Genomic DNA, 15,696 nt, shown 5'->3' with positions numbered 1-15,696 from the left:
TAACCCTATTCCGTATTATGCTAATTGATCTTTATTATGAATGTGATTATGTGTTTGATATGATTTTGAGTGCCATTTATATGAATATATGTGGTTTTGAATTTCTATCTGTTCACCATAGGAAAATCTATTTGATTGTCTGCTTTCAAATTTAAATTGAAGGCCTTATCGACCACAGAAATCAAAATTGACTACGCCATTGTGATTGGCACAATTTTTAGAGCCTACAATGAAATTTAATTAAAAATTTATTCAAATCAAAATAATTAGATTCAGAACGATTAATTAGGCACTATTATTAACCTTAATCAATTTGATTAAGTGTGAGACTATAAGAGGGGCTCTATTACACTTATATTCACTTTGTTTTTGAGCTCAAGCTAAAAAATCACTCTAAAGAGAGGGAGTGAGGGTCGATTAGAAAGAGAGGGTAGAAGGATTGGAGCTTTGATCTTGAAGCTTGGAAATCTTGAAGATTAACTCAAGAATTTGCTATAGATTGGAAGAATTGAACCTCAAGGTGAGCAATTGAGCATGGGTTCATGAGTATAAGATTGAAAATTTGTGCATTCAAGCAAGTTGGGTAATCAAGAACATGAATTGAAATGAAATTGAAGAAATTAAAGCTTATATGTGCATGCATATAAGAATTTTCCATGAAGTTGTATAATTAAGCATGAAAAATATGATCCATGTAGAATTGTGGTTAAAATTCATGCTTTTGATCATCATTTGTATCACCTAAGTTGAAAATGGAAGTTATAGTTCATATGTAAGTGCAATTCATAGAAGCATGAGTGTTGGATGCATGAAATTGAAGCATTGATGATGGGTTTGATATGAATCGTGCGTGCGTGTAAGTAATTCATGGAAATTATGCTTCATAATGTTGTAATCTAGCATTTATAACATGTTAGAAGGTTTACATGTGAAGTATAAGTCGTGGTATGCAAGTTGTTTGAGTTTGAATGCAAGTTTGAACCACAAGAACAGTTCTGGAAAACCTAGAATTTGGCATGTCCGCTCGAGCGGGGAAAGCGCAGCTCGAGCGTGAAATGCGAGCTCCCAAAACTTTTGCAGACATTGATGTCCACTTGAGCGGGGTAGTTCACGCTCAAGCGAGGAGCTATGTAGAATGACTTTCAGCTCGAGCATCTGAGTTCACGCTCGAGCGTAGAAATGAGGCAACCAGTACTTCGGTAGACCATGAGGGTCCGTACGAGCGGGCACCCCTGTTTCAGAAATTTCGTAAAGGTGTTCTGTGTTTCGTTTTTCGCTCTCTTTCATTTCTAAGCACTCTTAGGCATGCATTGAGCATCGTAAATGAGTTGAAAGGATAAGAAAGAAGCCTAAGAGACATGCATGAATTAAGAACGGATTGAATCATTTGTGACCCATATGTGTTATGTAATGTGTAGGGTCGAGCTCAAGGGTGAATCCACCGGCAGAACACTGTGAGTAATATCTTAATAAAGATATTTTGAAGTATGTTAATTGTCCAATTGCTTATTATAAGTCTTATAAGTTTATTAATTTGAATTGTGGACAAATGTTTGCTATGCCATATGGTTGGGCCAGAGGCCGTTGGGTATGAATGAATGGCCAATGATTGGGCCAGAGGCTATTGGATATGAATGAATAGCCAATGAATGGGCTAGAGGCCGTTGGATATGAATGAATGGCCAATAAATGGGCCAGAGGCCGTTGGATATGAATGAATGGCCAAGGAGTGGGTCGGAAGCCGTTGGACATGAATGATTGGGCCAAAGGCCATTTGATATACATGAATGAATTGGACTCGAGTCCTTTCACTTAAGAACAAAGCGGGCCAGAGGCCGTTTGATATATCCCGGCTTGAATCACCTAATGTACTGAATAACACACGAAGTAGAATACTAAATGGGCCCAAGGCCGTTTGATATATGTGAATCTCATTCGTGTATTCTTTATTTGATATTACTCACTCGGCTTTCGCTCATGCTCATTCATGTGTATGTAGGTGAGCCAAGGGATGTCCAAACCTAGCCTCGGTGAAATATGTGAGAAATAGTCAAAGTTTTGAAGAGTCAGCCCAACGTCTCACGCACGAGACTTGTCTTCGCCTCTTTTGTTCTTTTGTTATAGTTTTGTTATGTTGGTGAAAACATTGGACTACTTTTGTATATAAACTTTGGGTTTGACTGACTTAGACTCGAATGATCCTGTATGTACAGTTTATATGTTAACTTCCCTTTTGATATGAGTTATTAACGAATTCTTATGTGAAAGGTTATGATGTGCATATAAGCACAACTCTATGGACAAAGTTTTAAATTTACTTCTGTTTGGCCCCTTTACTCTGATGAGTTATGTCTTATATGGTTTGAGGCCGTAAGTAATCTCTTGATTACTGGCCGGTTATGTACTTAACCCATAGGGGCGGGTTCAGGTCATGACAGAGTGGTATCGAAACACGAGTTAATAACTCACACACTTGTCCAAATAAGCAATAAGCGTCGAGAAAAGATCTAGGATGCATTAATGTGATAAGTATGAATCTGGAAGCATCGAGAATACGCTTAAATGTTTTAATGTGAATGAGTTGATGATGTAATGGTCAATGTCCGAGGCAACTGGGAATTCGGCGAAGGTGAAGATCGCCTAGACCCTATTCCCAGACGGAGGGGTGAACCAGGTTGCCGTGTAATCTCCTTGTTTGTTGACCTTTCTTTTATTCGGCTTCTTCTCCAAATCTTATCCTCTGTTTTTGTAGGAAGTAAGTTGAAGAGGATTCTGACCTCGGCTGACGATGCAGTCCTTGCGGAGATTAAGACTGCACTAAAGTACTTTGGCCATCCAAACGTACAGAAACAAGGCAGAGCCACCCATATTCTCCTGCGGTACGAGCCTACCTATACTACATTCTCGGCCACAGACAACATTCCGATCCTAACCGGTGAACAACACCATACAGCTCTTATCTTCCCCAGCTTCAAGACCCTTAGACAAACTGCTCTCGAAACTTCTGATTCAGAGCAAGACTTAGAGCCGGTGGCCGAGGTAGTCGTTGAATCAACGAAGGAGTTCACTGCAGACACCCCATTTTTGACCGTCCTCAAGACTTGGACGTCATCGTTTGAACACTCGATGATCATCCATGCACGTGTTCGTTTTGAGTTCCCGGAGGTCTCGGCCGCGCGCTTTGCCTCAAGATCTCTCAACTTGACTGTTTTATGCTTGGTTGTGGACCAAGGACTTGTGTTTTTACTTCTGAGGGACGAGGGTGGCTTGTTGGCCATTCCCTCAACCCACCGGCCAAGGCATGAAGCCACCGGCCCCTTTTTCTTGCCATTGGCCAAGAGTGTTGGCCGATCGGCACTGTGTTTGGCCGGTCGGCTACCCTTGTTGGTCAATCGTCTATATCGTCCAGCTGACCCCTTTCCATCTGCTTTTGGCAGATATTTTGTGCCAGCTGGCACGCACAATTCCCCTCTTCCGTACATGTATGGAGGGATTTCATCCTTGTGAAAGCTTCTCCAAGAAGCTTTGCATTTGGATTTCTATAAAGAGGGAGCTCTTCCTCCCTTCTCAGGGGTTGAAGAAACATATATAGAAGTTAGATATATCTCTCTCTATATCTCCCTCTCCCTAGATTTGTGTGTGTTTGAGCTCAAAAGTGTGTTTTGTTCTTACTATTGCACATAAGCACCTAGCATTACACTATCCTTGGTTGCTGAGGCACTAGAAGGTTGATCTTGGAGTTCTTGAGCTGATTTTGATCCAAGAAAGTTGCTGGAGTTGGTGTTCTTGAAGGTGTTCTTCAAGGGTGAGCAAACTACTTTAGATACCCCTTTTTTGCTTAAGCTTTTAGACCTACTTGCATATTGTTTTAAGCTTAGCTATAAACTGTAAAATGTTCTGATTTTGTATGCTTAAGATGATTGTTTAAGGTCACTTTTTGGTTGGGGGTTGTCTACCCTCTCTTAGGCCTTGTTTGGCCTTATTTTGTGCCTTTATTTTCAAACTTTGCAACCATCTTATCTTGACCTTCTCACCACTGAAATCCAGAGGATTTTTAGTGGTGGAGAAGTGATTTTGAGGTCTTGAATAGGAGAGGGAAACCCCCCGCTCCTTATGTCTCATATGCTTGTGTTAATGGCTCTTAATGTTAGCATGTTTGCTTAGCTTGTCTTGGTTCCATTTCAGCACTTTTTAGTGTTTTTAGGACCTGCCTTAACTCTATTCCATGTTGGTTTGATAGCATCTTGCATGCTTCACATACTTGTAGAGTAATCTTGCGTGTTTGCATAACATGCATCTTGTGTTTGGACCATCATGCTTGCATATTTTGGCTCAACTTCATGAAGCTTCTAGCCTTGTTTTAACATGCTTGAGCTCTATTTCTCATTGTTTTGGTCATGCTTACATTGTTTTGTATAGCTACCATGCAATCTAGCTTGTTAGCTTTAGGTGTTTGAGTCACTAGCATGCTCTATTCGGATCATTTCAGTGGTTTGGCATCACTTATAATGTTATTTCAGTCCTTGTTTCATGGTCAAACACTTGCACTTATTACTCCTTTAATGTTTTAAAAGGGTTTGTGTTTTATGCCTCATGAATGGTCCATTGTGTATGCCTCCATGGTTAGGCCTCTAGGATGCCATTTCAATGTGTTTTTGGTCTCATTCTAACATGCCACAACTCTGATTTTATTGGCTTAAGTCATGCCATGTTTGGTTTTGATAGGTGTAGTATAACACCCCTTTGGTAACCTTGCATGCCTCTTGTTTTTTTGGTGTTGTGTTCTAGGTTGTGTTGGCTAGTGTTGAGCTCACTTTTGGTCTTGTTTAGACCTGCCTTGGGACTATTTTAGGTCCCCTTGGCCCTTTGGGGCTTGCCTCATGTGGCCATGGTTTTAACCCCTTGGCTAGTCTCAAGTTTTGGGCCTAGTTGCACGCCTTACTTGCATGGTTTATTTATTTTTGCATCATCCCTTACATGTTTGGTTGCATGCTTTGCATTGTATTTGGTACACTTGCATAGCATTATGTTTGGTTTGGGGTGTCAAACCAACACAAGGGTCAAGGGACGTTTCATACTTGAAGTGACGAAATGTGCCTCAATCCTTGGTCGCCGACGTTCTTGATCTAACATGATAGAATGTGAAGCATTCATATGTGTTTTGTGCATCCATTTCACATTAATGTGCACACTTGGCTCCCTTGGCCATCATGCATCGAGATGTGTGATTGGTGGCCCAAGAGTCGAGGACTATACTCCCTTGAGTTCATGACATGATAGGGAGAGTGGTAGTGCATACATTGTCTTGTTAATGCATTGCCATGTTCTCTTTGCCCTCTGCTGCAGCAAAATAGCATTCTGCAGGAAGAGATGGCCGGTCAGCCATCTTCAGTGCCGGCCGGCTATTCATTGTTGGCCGAGATCCCCACAAATGGTCGATGACCACTATCCCTTGGCCGATGGTCCTATCTCTTGGCCGGTGACCTCCCACAACACTCAGGGAGTGGTTCAGAAGCATCTTTGAGACTTGTGTAGTTTTCAGAGGTGCATAGCAGTGTAAACAGAGGCAACATGAGCATGGCGATAGATTTCCGAGTGAAGCCGAGAATGCATGCATTTGCCCCTCTTCCTAAGGTCTCTTTACTGCTTTAGTAGGTTAATTACCTTGTTTAATTAGTTAAGTGTTGTGTAATAATTAATTAGCTTGTCAGTTAGTTAATTAGTTGATTTGTATTATTCTTTCGGACCCTCCGTCGAGAGGGCGAATTCTGTAATAAGTGTGTGTGAGTGTGTGAATGTCTTCCAACCCCACGTCTTTCTCCCTTTTACTTACCTGCTTTTGATGGTTAGTTTAGGGCATGTTTCAATTAGCATCCTTATGCTTCGCATGTTTGCATTCATTCATTTGTATTGCATGCACCGGGCTTGGCGCATCATACTAACTGCATTGTATTTCAATTCTTACTTGAATACATGATTATCAAGTTGCATCTCATGTGCCATTTTAGAATAGCCGAGCCTATCTTAGTTGCATTTTGCATGTGTTACATTAGCCATCTTAACATGAACTAGGATCATGCATTGATTACTAACAAGTTTTTTTTTTTGTTTTTGGCTCGAAGTACACTCTAAGTGTTATGCTTTAACATCCTTGCATGTGTGTAAGTGTTGCCATGACAACATGTTTGCCATGAGGCTATTTGCTTATGTGACATAACTGCCTAAATGCCTGTGGGTGGAGTTTGGATTACTTGAATTGGAACAATTCATCGAAATGCAAGTTTTTTTTAAGCCCACGTGAGAGTGGCAAAATCATGTTTTCTTAAGCCCACCTAAGGGTGGCAAATCCACGTCTTAGCCTACTTGCGAGTAGCACCTTCAAACCATTTTCAAACAAACGAACATGAGACGTTTTGTTCCAATTTAGGCGATCTAGTCTATAGTTGTGTGTTGTGTGCATCACATAGTAATTCTAGGCCAATAACCGGAATAAGAACACATGTGTTTTCAAAAACTAGATATCATGTTTAGTAGTGGCCGATTTTTGATCAGGCGAGCGGGGGTGCTCATGGATGACCTTCCCCAATCGTACCCAAGTTCCCGAGCTGAGGCAACTTTGGTGATGACAAACACGTGGCCTTAGGCAACGAGTCAGGGTTTCCTAAATTTCCCAAAATAAAACATTTAGGTGGCCACTCTGTATCTGGCAAAGCAGTCCATGTTTGGCACTTCTTTCTTAAAAATTAGTTTTCCAAAACGATTTGTCAGATTTGGACTCTTTGGTGATTTATCAATCTCACATTGCACATTGTGAGATCAGATTAAGAACTGTGACATTTGAGTCCGAACTGTAGCATGGAGGCCCTCAGGGCGTGTCTACAGTTTCTGGCAACTCTGCTGGGGACTTAGAGAACTTGACTCGAGCTCATGATATCTTGTCTTGTTCACACTTATGTGTCACTTTGCATTGCATTTGCATTGGTGCGCCTAGGACACCATGTTTGCCATATGCTATTCCTGAACAATTTGCCAGAGGCTCGCTTTGTGAAGCATGCCATAAGGCTGACCGGTTGCGGGCTCTGCCACGACGAGAACACAAACCCCAGTTTTACCGAGGCACCCTCTTTGACCATTCGACCTAGTGCATATAGGAAACCATAGGGACTGTTCCAAGCTAGGACAGGTTGCTTACCCGATTGTAGGTTGTTTGAAACCACTGCGTGCATAGTGAAACCCTAGTTCTTGATGAAACTAGGACAGGGAAACCCTACCCCAATATAGGGGTGTTTTGGCTCTCACTTGTTTGTTATGTGCTTTTAGAGTGCGTCTCTACAGATAATGCACATATCAGTTTGCAAGTTCGGGTATCAGGCCTGCGAGCATCAATATTTTGAGAATCAGTTATATCTACAGGTATCAGATTCATATTCGGGGCAATGATTTGGGGGAACAACGATCAGTCGTCGAGAACAGTTCTTTCAGCTTGTGTTTGCCAATTGTCTGTTTTCTTTATTTAAGCTGTTATGCTGTCTATTTTTCTGTTCATTGTTTCTTATTACGCTTTATTTATCTTTTTGCAAGGTAGTTAAGTACAATTGCATCCGACTAAGTAGTATTCCCCGGGCACTTTGGGTTAGAGGTCGCATACTTAATCGATCCGAGGATCAGATAGACGGGCAACCGGTGTTTTACTCTATACCCCCGGTTACCAAACGGAGGTCAGTAAGGCGCAGTGTATCGATATAGCGGCTGCCAGATCAGTGGTCCTTGAGTAGTCAGGTTGAGATTTTCGAGTCTACTACAGAGACAGACATACCGATTGTTCATTTAGATATGGCAGGCTTAGAAGAGATGATGCGTCAGCTCCAGGAAAGCATGCAGGTCATGCAGCAAGATGCTGCCCGCCAGGCAGAAGCGGCTACACGCCAAGCAGAAGTAGTGACCCAACAGGAAGATTTAATCGTCAGGTTACAGCAGCAAACCGGGGTGTCTGCTTCACACCAAGCTCCTACCCCACCAAGAGTTCGAATACTCGGGGAGGCAACTAACGTCTAGGACGATACGGACATTCTAATCGGGCCAGCTCCACCCCCGGTTCTACCCCAGCTATCCAAAACACCCACTAACCTACCAGATTCTCCCTTTGAGTTCGAGGTGGACCCCACAGCGTTAAAAGTGAGCAAGCTTGAAAAGCTGTTCAAGAAATCTCAGGGTGTCAAGTCCATCCCAGATATAGAGAACGGGTATATCGACTCGGCCGTGACTCTGCCGGACCGGTTTAAAATGCCACACATAGATCGTTTCGATGGGTCTAGGGATCTTATGGTGCATTTGCGGCTATTTTTAGACATATTAAGGCCGATGGGCTTCTCCAGATTGTAGTAGCTGTCTTTGTTCGGCTGGACCCTGTCAGGTGTAGCGGCCATCTGGTATGCAAAACTAGAAGATTTCGTTAAGAGAAGTTGGGAGGAGATGGCTAAGGCCTTCATAGCTCAATACTCCTATAATACGTAGATCGAGGTCACAACACGTGATCTCGGGATAACCAGGCAAGAGCCGAAGGAGAGCTTCTCCGATTTTGTGACCTGGTGAAGGGCCAAGGCCTCGATGATGACCATCAGGTCCGTTGACAAGGATCAGATTCGGATGGTTGTGTGCAACCTCCAGCCCAAGCTCATGCAGAAGATGATCGTCCCCCCCTCCTATAAGCTAGCAAAGTACTGTGCGTTTCATCAACAGCATGGTCATGGCACCGACCAGTGCTACAGATTGCGTCACGAGATCCAGGACCTCATTGACAATAGGGTGATCGTGCCTCCGGAGAAGCCGAACGTCACAACCAACCCTCTCCCACCATACAACCAAGCTCCACCTCCCAAACGCATCAATTTGATCCAAACTGGGGTTGTGTCATACGACCCTAGCATATATATCACCCCTTTCCACCTACCCAAGCCAGAGGTGTTCATTCCTGACAGCACTAACTTGTGCATGTTGGACATCTCCCAAACCCAACCTGAAACGGTGGTGGTGACTATCGAAGATAGAATTGGGTCGACTGAGGAGGCAGATGAGGATGATTATATAGAGCCTGAGGGATCTGCGAGCTTCATGAACAACCCGAGCAGTTACATTAAATTAGCAGGCCAGGCTAGGCCGAATGTGGAATTGGCAGTGGGGGCAGAGGTATGTGTAGTACGAGAGGATAGACCTAATCAAGGGCTAGATGACCTAGCGGATTAGGAAGAAGACATCGCTAACCTTCAGTTTTTCAATGAACAAGATCCGAGAGACGTAACAGTCAACTGGTTTGATTTTGACGGTTTAGCAGAGTCTACTGGGTGGTTGGATGACCAACCAGATGTTGTTAAACAACCTCAGCTAGAACAGGGTCCGTCAGGGACAGGGACATCATTTGTGGCCGAAAGGGCCGGGAATCAGTTTGCATCACCAGAGAGCGTCAGTGCTAAGAATTTCGCTCGGGATCCGGGCAGTTCGAATATGGGAATTGTTGAACAGCAAGCTGCGCTGAAGCAGTCTGAACGGGAAAGGATCGAGGATTCTAAGAGAATCAGGAAAACCAAAGCCCCTGAGGGGACAAAACGTGCTGTGTGTATAGAAACAGAATGTGCTGCGGGCACAGGAACGCAAGGTGCTGCGGGCACAGGAATAGTTGTAACGGAGCCGGACAGGTGCATGTCGGCCGTCGATGGCATGCAGTGGGAAGATGACAACCTATGTGTTGCCCAGATAGACGAAGACTGGGGACAAAGCCAGCCGAATGATACCTGGTATGTGGGAGAGGTTGACCACATGACTAGGAGCGGGCGGTATTTCAAGCCCCCGCACTTAGATCAACCAAAAGTGTCCGGGAAGGACAAGGAGGCGGAGAAGCAGAAGGAGAAGTTACTTGAGGAAGAGGCTATGCTGAAACAGCTGAAGAAGATACAGGTAGACATCTCCATCTAGGGACTGCTCATGGCTTCTAGAGTTCACAGACAGGCTGTCCTTTCTGCAATGGATAAGGCCAAACTCTCAATAGATACCAGGCCTGAGCAGCTGGTAGGATTAGTTTTCCCGGGGGGAGTTTCCCCGACATTGACCTTTTCTGACAAAGAATTGCTACCTGAGGGCGCAAACCATAACAAACCGCTCTACATCTCTGTGGAGTGTAAGGACAAATGGATATCGGTGGTTCTTGTCGATACGGGATCCGTCATTAATGTGTGCCCGTCGAGGACAGCATATGCAATCGGGTTGAAGCCTGCAAACTCTGTACCAACTACCCAGGTGATAAGGGCCTACCACAATACAAGCAGAGATGTGATGGAGACTGTGCAGATTCAGACCAAGGTTGGTCCAGGACAACACAAGATTGATTTTCATGTCTTGGACGTTCCCGCAACCTTAAATCTACTCCTAGGGCGGCCGTGGCTGCACCAGGTGAAGGCGGTCTCTTCCACCCTGCACCAGATGTTGAAATACCCCCACGAGAAGGGGGTGGCTATAGTTTTTGGGAATTCATCAATCCATCCGTCGCCAGAAGTGTCTACACCGGTTTTGGTAATCGAGCATGGCACGGAGGATGTATTCCTATTAGGATTCACCCTAGCCGAGGCCCGAGTCGTTCAGAACATCTTAGCCGTTGATGAGGGGTTATATGTCAGCGCCCAGTCATTGTACCTCATGAACAAGCTCCAGCACATCCCTGGGATAGGACTAGGAAGAAGTGGCTGGAAGGGCATTGCAGTATAGGCTAAAGTGCTGCACAACCCGCATACCTTTGGCTTGGGTTATCTGCCCACCAAAGAGGACTGGGTGAGAAAGGGCAAAGAAATGGCCGGAAGGGCCAGAGCTAAACAAGCAGGGAAGCATTTTGAGTTGATGCATCGGCCAATCCAGGGCACCCTGAATGGACGCTTCGTCCGGGAGGGGGAAGACTTTCCATTCTGCGGCTTCCCCGAGCCATGGCTGAACGCAGAGAAAAGGCGCTTGCCGGGGTTTGAAATCTTCTTCAACTTGCAGTTGTCCGGGGATGATGTTGCCGAGGAGCAGACAGACCCATCAGCTGAGGTTGAGCCGTGTAAGGAAGTGGATTCCGAGAGCACCGAATTTGAAATGAGGGTAGCACTGGCTTGTCTACTTTTAGATCCTCCAATCGTCCATGAGTGCTTGGTGGATGACCTCTCAGTGTCCATGATCGGGATTGAAACGGCTGCGAGCCCATCTTCAAACATTTTCGATGCGTCCATCGCACCCTCCCTCGTTTGGCAGTACGAAGAGGGATTCTTATCGCGCAGCACTAGGTCAGGTAGTGAACCGAAATCTGATTCCACCGAGTCTGTGGAGTCGAAATCAGGTTCCAGCTTGTCTGAGTTTGAGTCCAATATTCTTGGGAGTGATAACCCGGATGCCACAGTCCTGTCTAGGTCGTCTTTTTCTTTCTCTTTTGAGTCTGTTGTAACAGAAAAATCAGATGGACTGGACGAAGTGTTTAATAAGAATGGAATGGCTGTGGCTTTTGAGTATTTTTTCGTGCCTTTGATTTATTGTATTAATCAGGACTTTCAAAATTTTGATGAAAACAATGAGGAAGAAATTCCTTCATTTTTGAAATATTTGCTTGAACAAGAGCAGGAGAGGCTTGTAAAACCGTTGGTTGATGAAATCACCCAAATTAATGTTGGTACTGAGAAGGACCCACAGTTGGTCCAGATCGGGTCCATGTTGTCTTCGGAGGAGCGCGAGCGCTTAGTCGCTTTATTAAAAGGTTTCAAAGATATTTTCGTGTGGTCCTACGAAGACATGCCTGGAATCGATCCTGAGATTGTACAGCACTGGATCCCTCTCGACCCAGAGGCCCGACCTGTCAAGCAGAAACTCAGAAGGATCTGCCCAGATTGGGCCATCCAGATCAAAGAAGAGGTCACCATGCAAATTGACGCAGGGTTCCTGCTGGTATCTGAATACCCAACTTGGTTGGCCAACATAGTTCCAGTACCGAAGAAGGATGGCAAGATTCGGGTATGTGTGGATTTTAGGGATTTGAACAAAGCCAGTTCGAAGGACGACTTTCCTCTGCCGCATATCGACGAGTTAGTGGACTTCACTGCGGGGCATGCATTGCTCTCATTCATGGATGGCTTTTCAGGCTACAACCAGATTGTAATGGCACCCGAAGACCGGGAGAAGACTGCTTTTACCACCCCGTGGGGGACCTATTGTTATAGGGTAATGCCATTTGGGCTGAAGAATGCTGGAGCCACATATCAATGGGCTACGACCACAATATTGCATGACATGATCCACAAAGAGGTTGAGGTGTACGTGGACGACATAATTGTCAAGTCCAAGGAAAGAGAGGGCTACTACACCGCCTTGCAAAAGTTCTTCCAAAGGATCAGAGAATTTCGGTTGCGGCTGAATCCTCAGAAATGTACGTTTGGCGTTATTGTAGGAAAAATGCTGGGGTTCTTGATCACATAAAGGGGCATTGAAGTCGACCCTTCCAAAATCAAGGCCATCTTAGAAATGCCAGCACTGAGGACTGAAAAGGAGGTGCGACGCTTTCTGGGTAAAGTGCAATTCATATGACGGTTTATCTCAAAATTAACCTTGACTTGTGAACCACTCTTTGGTCTTCTGAAGAAAGGAACGAAGTTCCAATAGGACGGCCGATTCTAAGCTGCTTTTGAACAGGTCAAGCAATATTTACAGAACCCACCTGTGTTGTCACTGTCTGAGCCAGGGAAACCGTTGATCTTGTATCTTTCAGTGACTGAGACTACAATGGGCTGCATACTTGCACAAGAGTCTGAGGACAAAGTGGAGAGAGCTATCTACTATCTGAGCAAGAAGATGTTGGAGTATGAGACCCGCTACACTCCGCTGGAGAAAGCTTGTCTAGCCTTGGTATGGGCTACCAGGAAGCTGCGGCACTACCTGTTAGCTCACTCTGTAATGTTGGTTTCGAGACTAGATCCCGTCAAATATTTCTTCGAGAAACTGGCACTTATGGGTAGGCTAGCCTGTTGGTTGCTTCTGCTTTCAGAATTCGATCTGAAGTATGTGACACGCAAGTCAGTAAAGGGAAGAGCGGTAGCGGAGTTCCTAGCCGATCACCCTGTGGAAGGGGATGAAGCAGTTGAGTACTTGTTCCCAGATGAGGCCATTTTACATGTCGAAGACGAAACTTGGATGATGTACTTTGACGGAGCGTCAAACCAATACGGGTATGGGATAGGGGTGTTGCTGATAGCACCCGACAATTCCCGCATCCCTCTAGCATCAAACTCCGTTTCAAAGTATCAAACAATGAAGCAAAATATGAGGCATGCATTGCTGGTTTAGAAGCTGCCCTAGGACTAGGGGCAAAATGGTTGGGCGTCATCGGGGACTCGAACCTTGTTGTATTTCAGGCTAAAGGAGATTGGAAAGTGAAAGAAAAAAAGATGAGAATTTACCACCAGACCTTGGACTTGCTGATTCCTTGGTTTGAGAAGCTGAACTTCGCTCATATGTTAAGAGAGAAGAACAGGTTTGCAGATTCACTAGCAACTCTATCTTCCATGATAGACATCCCTCTTGGAGTCCGGATGACTCCGATCATTATTGACCAGAAATTTGTGCCGGCCTACGAGCTGATTGCAGTCATAGAAGAGGTTCAAGATGAGAACCCCTGGTATTACGATATCTGGAACTTCTTGGAAAAAGAAACGTATCCACCAGGGGCAAACGCCAAAGATAAGAGGGCAATATGAAGAATGGCTGCTCAGTTCATCATCTACGGGGGTAAACTGTACACGAGAGGTCATCTAGGAATGCATAAGCTGTGTGTTGATGCTGAAGAATCAAAGCGCCTGATGGAGACCATCCATGGAGGAGAGTGTGGAACGCACATGAATGGGGTGATGCTAGCTCAGAAAATCCTTAGACAGGGTTACTACTGGTCCACCATGGAGGAGGATTGTATTGGCTTTGTCCGGCGATGCCACAAATGTCAGATCCATGCAAATCGTATGAACATTCCGCCGTCGAAGCTGTAAAACATGACTTTACCACGGCCATTTTCAGTCTGGGGGATTGATGTGATTGGGGCTGTCACTCCGAAGGGGTCCAATGGGCATGAGTATATTCTAGTAGCGATAGACTACTTTACGAAGTGGGTTGAGGCCTAATCTTATACGGTGTTGAAGGCATCTCATGTTACAAAGTTCATCAGGAACAACATCATTTGTCGTTACGGGGTCCCGAACGAGATCATTTTAGATAATGGTTCCCACTTCAAAAAGGAAGTGATCGACTTGTTGGACAAGTACAACGTGGCTTTTCATAAGTCATCCACATATCGGCCGCAAACCAACGGAGCAGTTGAGGCCGCCAACAAGAACATCAAGCATATACTGCAGAAGATGGTGGAAACCTACCAAGACTGGCCAGATAAGCTGTCATTTGCCCTGTGGGGTTACCAGGCTTCAATTCGAACTTCTACTAGAGCAACTCCATATTCCTTGGTTTATGGGATGGAGGCTGTTTTGCCTATCGAAGTTGAGGTTCCGCCTTGGCGAGTACTGGCCGAGTGTCAGATAGCTGAGGCAGATTGGCAACAGAGCAGGTTTAAAGAACTCATGCTCTTCGATGAACGAAGGTTGAAAGCACTGTACCATGTTCAGGGTTATCAGCACAGAATTACCAGGGCTTTTAACAAGAAGGTTAAGTCCAGGAATTTAAAAGAAAGGAGATTTGGTGCTCAAAGACAACGGAGCTCCCATCTACGACCCCAGGGGCAAGTTCAAACCCAATTGGACGGGTCCTTACATCATCAAGTCTATCTGGTTGGGTGGAGCTGTCGTTCTGATGGATCTAGATGGCCTAGAGTTTTCCCAACCGATCAACATGGACAAGTTAAAGAAATATTTTCCATGAGAGGCTCGCTAGGCCGAAAACCCGAAAGGGCGACCTTGGCAAAAGTTAGAGCATGAAAAATTTAAAATTATAAAAACTGAGCTCGCAAGGTTGAAAACCCGCAAAGGGCGGCCTTGGCAAAAGTTAGAGCGCAAAAGGAGAGCGTTAATACACGAGTGAACCCAAGCTGAACTACGTAAGGCTTGATTCCGATCTTTGGGATACGTAGGCAACTTCATTCTAAAGTCCAGCCATAAACACTTCATCGATCAACTTTGTCCATGTGATCATGTTTGGTCATCTTTGTTTATTCAGCATCCGAGAGCTCGGTTGTGATCTCCAGTACAGTGCTATTCAGACTAGGGGCAACTTTCCAGTTATTGGGATCCGGGGTTGTACATCCCAGTGATAGATCTCAGGCGTGTCCAGTTCTGATCCACATCGAAAATGGTTTTGAAAAGTTTTAATAAAAGTTGATTTTGCTCAAATTAATCTTTTTACAACTTAGACCATTTTTGGACCAAACGAAAAATTTTCAGTACCCACAACCTTCAATTTCATTGATTTCAATAAAGAGTTCTCCTACTCTTGAATGCAAATTGAAGTTTCTTTTTTATTACATTCATAAAGAAAACTTGAAAGTTCTAGTTAAAGCAAATAAATTCGGGGCATAGTCAGGTGTTCCTGCGTCCCCTCCCAGAGCAGGTCAAAGCCTCTAATGCCAAAGTGGGCCCAACTTGTGCCTCTTCATTGAGCCAATCTATGCACTCATCAGAAAGGGTGCAGCTGAAA

The sequence above is a fragment of the Camellia sinensis genome, chromosome 5 (assembly GCF_055761805.1).
Source record: "Camellia sinensis isolate YWXY chromosome 5, ASM5576180v1, whole genome shotgun sequence".
NCBI classification, from domain to species: domain Eukaryota; kingdom Viridiplantae; phylum Streptophyta; class Magnoliopsida; order Ericales; family Theaceae; genus Camellia; species Camellia sinensis.
Note: the sequence above shows the minus strand (reverse complement) of the source record.